The sequence below is a fragment of the Sorex araneus genome, chromosome 1 (genome assembly GCF_027595985.1).
Source record: "Sorex araneus isolate mSorAra2 chromosome 1, mSorAra2.pri, whole genome shotgun sequence".
NCBI classification, from domain to species: Eukaryota; Metazoa; Chordata; class Mammalia; order Eulipotyphla; family Soricidae; genus Sorex; species Sorex araneus.
In genome coordinates this window covers 61,295,619-61,301,618 of record NC_073302.1, presented here as the reverse complement: position 1 = coordinate 61,301,618, position 6,000 = coordinate 61,295,619, and positions in this window count along the sequence as shown.

Sequence of the window (6,000 nt, the reverse complement as noted above, 5' to 3'; positions counted from 1 at the left end):
TTAAATGAGAAGAAACCTGAGATCAAGCATTCTGAAGTAGAAGGCATCCAGACATCTGAGCAGGAAAAAGTGGCTAGAAATTTTAAGACCAAATACTAAAAAAAAAAAAAAAAGCCTTGGAGAAATGAAAGCAAATAGGTAAAAGGGAACGCTACTTAATATTCACAGGGAAATATTAAACTTTTATTTCAAGTTTGTTACATTTTTAGTGTCATGTTTTGTAAAAAAACTAAAGAACGCCGAGGAGCGAGTGCACTCGCGGGCTCTCCAGGCAGCTCTGTCTCACCGCCCGCGTTCGGTGCCCTGGAACCGCGGTGTGTGGGCTGGATCGGGACGACCGGTGGTCAAGGACAGGCGAAGGAAGAACGAGGACCAAGCTAGTTGCTGATTAGTTACCGTTTATTCAATCTTCAATCTTTCTCATCTCCCGCACTCCTAGCTCCAGCCTCTCTCTCGATCTACTGCTGCTTCTTTCTGGCTTCTCTCATCCCTCCTCCTCTTTGTCTCTCCCACCTTGCCCTCAAGGCTACACCCAGCCAGGTAGCAAAATCATCATAAGAAAGCCCTTCCATGTGGGAGGCACTGGCCCCCCCCACCGCCGAGATGTGATCCTGGGGGCCGCACGCATGTGCGGCCTCTCCGCAGCTGTACAAGCGTGAATCCAGACCCAGCAAAACCTCTTTCGGTGTGAGCAACTCCTCGCAGAATGTCTCCAGCCTGAGAACCAAGCCTCGGCCCCGTGCCCGCCCGGGAGGGGAAAGGTATTTCTCTCTCTCGCCTCTTTCGCTCCGGGGATGAAGGGCACAGTGGCCGCCATATTAAGACGACCACAGATTGGGTTTTCAAGCCTGCAATTATCTAATATCTGGAAGAAATTTCCCTGGACTTCTTGTTAAAGTACAGAAATTCAAAACCGCGCGGCCACTATTGGGGCGGCGCGACCTTATTTGTCTTCACAGTAGGTCTGAATCTAGTGGGGTACTCCTAACAACAATAGTGAGGTTTGTGTTGAAATATTGAAGGTAACCAAAGTAAACAGAATGTAAAATGAAACTTATCAGTTACAAGGTAGGGGGTGGGGGGGCGGGATGGGAGGTGTACTGTGTGGGTTTTTTTTTTCTTTTTTTTTTGGTGGTGGTATATGGGCACTGGTGAAGGGATGGTTGTTTCATCATTGTATAACTGAGACCTAAGCCCAAAAGCATTGTAATCTTCCACACGGTGATTTAATAAAATAAAATAAAATAAAATAAAATAAAATAAAATAAAATAATAAAAAAAAGAAAGCCCTTCCTGAGGACAGGGCATTCCAAAGCCCTTCCTCACTCTTAAGGTTTATTTCTTTTCCTTAGTCCAGGAACTTATTAACATCTTAATACTAGTTATTTTTGTATGGACATAGCAAGGGATACATTGAGGCTTGCAAGGCAGCTCTCCTGGCAACATCTTGCCACAGGCTCAGACCACAGCACTCAGGCCAGATTAATCATTCCTCACCCTAGCAGGGTCCAAATCTAGTTATCACTGTTTGGATCATGACAGCATTTGTCCATGATCAAGCTCTTAACTTATAGTTATGCATTAGGCCCTTTGGCCAGGCCCATCTCCATGCCAGGGTAGCACACAACTCACCGCTTGCCCTGGGTCCTTCTTGTCCCACGTCGGGACCGTGCTTTGGGGGTGCTAGGAAGTAAGGGCAGCTGAGGCTTAGGTCAAGAGAACAGATGCCCTGGAGGAAAATATCATGTACAGTCAAATGACTCCCAGGTTACAAAAGCATAACATTTGCTAAGTCTTCCTGTGTCCATACAAAAAGGACTTGCTCTGAATAAACTATGCAAAGGACTCAAGGAGAAGAGAAAAACATTATTTACAAGTCAACAGAACACTAAGAAAGAAGCTACAAATAAACAAAGAGGAATAGGAGCACTCTAACGGGAGTAACCCAATAAACCTAAACTACCTGAATCTATGTTATCCTACAATGTTTCATATATTTATCCTTCAAGGTATACTGGAAAACCTTATCATTCACAGAATAGTGAGAATGAATAATTGTGCTTAGAACTGAATAATTGACTGTAGATTAAATGTTGATTTTTTTCTGCCTGAACTGTATTTCTAGAATAAAAACCTTACAGAATAAAAGTATTTCCTGATGATTAAACTGTATCCTAATTAACGATTAAGGAAAACTATATATATATATATAAAATTGTCTTATGCACAGCAAAGTATAATTCACAGTATTTGTAACCTTATATCAAAAAACAGGTGTAAAGTACCAAAATTATAATTTGTTATTGCAAAAATTATTGATGAACACATCCCCACAGTGGGCACAACTATTATAATTAACTAGCAACAATGTTGTGAGCTATCCAGTTCACAATAACCTGTATATATGTCACTGTCATCCCGTTGCTCATTGATTTGTTCAAGCGGGCACCAGTAACGTCTCTCACTGAAAGACTTATTGTTACTGTCTTTGGCATATCCAATACACACGGGTAGCTTGCCAGGCTCTGCCTAGCCCTCTCGGGGCAGAGAAATCGAACTCGGGTCGGCCTCGTGAAGGGCAAATGCCCAACCGCTGTGCTATCACTCCAGGCCATATATATGTATATATATATATTTATGTATACTGTATTATATATGTTGCATGTAGCAACATTACAGCGTATATAAAGATAAAGATGAAATGTCTGAGAACAAAGAAATAGGAGTGATAGCCAGATTAAATATTATGAAATAAAAAATCTGAAAATACAATAGTATGGAAATATGTTATCTAAGATAATAATATCAGGATATAATAGCTTTTTTTCTATATGTAATATGTGATACATTAACTTCAATAAAGCATCTATAAAAAGTATACAAAGCATCAGTGAGCCATGAAAAAACTTCAAATAACCTAAATAAGTACAACTGAGAATGAAGGTAAAATATAATGAAAAAATATCAACTAAAAGATTTGAACAAACCCCAATAACAGAAATAATGAGGAAACCACAAGGCATATTATAGTAAATTGCTTAAGACAAGCAATAAAGAGGAAATCTTAAAAGTATCCAGAGTTGAAAGACATGTTATATCCAGAGAAACAAATATAAGGATGACAGTTTTTCAGAAACAGTGCTAGAAGATAGCAGTGCAAAATATTTAATGTATGAAATATGAAAAAAATCAACTGAGAATATAATGCTCAGGAAAAATAACTATCAAAAAAGTTGGATAAAGTCTTCAGTAGATGAACTGGTTAAAAAAATTCCTTAGGACAGACTCACAGAAAACTAATGAATAAAATCCTTCAGACACAAGATAAGTAATATCACAGGAATATACAGAATGATACAGGACTGAAAGGATAAATAACAATAATCATATGATTAAATAATCTGGCTTCTTTGTAAGTCATTTTTTGAATGCATAATTTAAAAATCATTTTAATAGTTGTTTTAAAGTTTACAAGAACATTTTAGAAGACATAGAGTTCACAGATAATGCCTTCCTCTAAATATGAATAGCAACCCTAGTTATCAACAACACTAATCAAAACCATTCATAATTCAACCAAGATTGAGTTTGGATTAACTTATAATAATCTTCTGTTTATTTATGTAAACTCTAGTCCTACTCTTGGAAATATCATGTATTTTAATAATACAAAATATTGTGTAATTAAATTAAAATGACTCAAAGAACAGGTAGGACAATAGAAAGGGAATTATTCTTAAATTATAACCATGCACTCTTAAAAACATTGATAAATATTCAAATTAAAATGAAGATATCAGCAGATTACATTTAGAAAAAAAAAGTCAACTATAGGGAATGTAGAAAGAAATAGCTGTGTAGTCTATTATCCAAGATGAAATTTGTATTAACTGCTATGCTGATTTTAACATATGTTCCCACACTCTTTGAATATTCTCTCTCCTGTAGGTGAAAATTCATTCTTGTCCCTGTGAGATTTAGAGATTCATTTCTAACTATCAGACTATGAAAATGAAAAATTGTAAGTTTACAGTGGAGGGACCTGGCAGACCCCACCCGCCTGCCTTTCCCATTTCACTAGATTCAACATCCTCTTTAATCATAGTTTTGATATATTCACCCTGATATGATAGTTGTGGAACTAATCTCTACAATTTATAAACTCATGATGACACTGTTATCATGAGAAAACACTTCCATGTTTGGCAAAATAATAGCAATATTCTTCCAATATAAGTCACAAAAACAAAAACCATACTAAGAAATGATGGGATTACTGACATGATAACTAAAGACAACATGCTATCCTCAAGTTATCTTATTAGAAGACAATTGGAGGAGATAATTATATTTTTTTTCAAAATTCAATCCTCAAATTCCTTATTATAGCAGTATTTTAACATTATCAGTATTATGGTTCATGTGCTATGCTTGTGCAAATGTTAACAGAAAAGCTGTGTGAAGAAGGTAGGAATAACCAGAGAAATGTCTTTGCAACTTTATTTCCAATATAAATTTACCTAAAATTAAGAAAAATGACTCCAGTAGATTTTTCAAGTATATTAAAAATACTGATTATGATTTTAAAATGCCTAGTGAGCCAAATATCACAGTTAACTTTTAAGAAAAAATGCTCAGTTATGACTAAAACATAGTTCCCTTTGAAGTTATTTATACTATTAATAGTATAGTAATCAAAAATGTTGGGATAGGTTGATAGTGCTGGGATAGGATGCTTGCCTTGTGCACAGCTTGCCTGGATTTGATCTTTAGCATCACATATGGTTCCCAAGTAGTCCAGGACTGACCCCTGATTGCAGAGCCAGCTGGGTGTTTCCCAAAAAACAAGAGGAAAAATTATAGCCTAGATATTACTGAATAAGTGTTCATCTCCCTTCAGACATCTCCCTTCAGTACATCATTGTTGTACATTATGTGTTGTAGAAGTTCCCGCATGTGTGCAGGACCAGCAGATGTATTCCCCAGAGTCTATAAGATTCTAATAGTCTTATTATTTATTTACTCTGTTAGGTTGGGGGCCTTGCAAAACACATGCAGTGTTATTCGAGGCTTACTCCTCGCTTTGTGCTCAGTAATCACTCCTGACAGTGATTGGGGACCATGTGCAGTCCAAAGGAAAAAGAAAAATATTGTTAAACCTGTACTATCTTTCCAGTTATATTCTGAAAGTTTTCAATGGAGTGTTCAAGAAACTATTATACCAGTATAAACTTGTGAGTTATATTCATTGTAATTATGTTAAATTGCATTAAATATAATTGAATTAATTAAAAACATAATCTTGTATAATTTCCTTACCTCATGTTCACCATATAAGAGAAATAGTTTAAAATATTTAAGAAAAGCTTCAATTTTACTACTGGGAAATTAAAATGCCCATTTACCTGATATTTTTGTTGTTGGTTTTTAAACTTAGACCTGGTCAGTTTGAAACCGTATATCATGCACAGCAAAGCTATGAGGCCACCTTCTACCAGGGTTGCTGTTCACGAAGTAAATTCAATGAGACACTCCTTCATGTCAGGGCAACATGTTTAAAGGCCTCTCTCCCTTGCAAATCAAAACAACAATGAGGTATCATCTCACACCACAGAGACTGGCCCACATCCCAAAAAACAAAAGCAACCGGTGTTGGCGTGGATGTGAGGAGAAAGGGACTCTCCTTCACTGCTGGTGGGAATGCCGACTGGTTCAGCCCTTTTGGAAAACAATATGGACGATTCTCAAAAAGTTAGAAATTGAGCTCCCATTTGACCCAGCAATACCACTCCTGGGAATATATCCCGGAGAGGCAAAAAGGTATAGTAGAGATGACATCTGCATTTCCATGTTCATTGCCGTTCTGTTCACAATAGCCTCAATATGGAAAAAACCAGAGTGCCTGAAAACAGATGATTGGCTAAGGAAACTCTGGTATATTTACACAATGGAATACTATGTAGCTGTCAGAAAACATGAAGTCATGAAATTTGCATATAA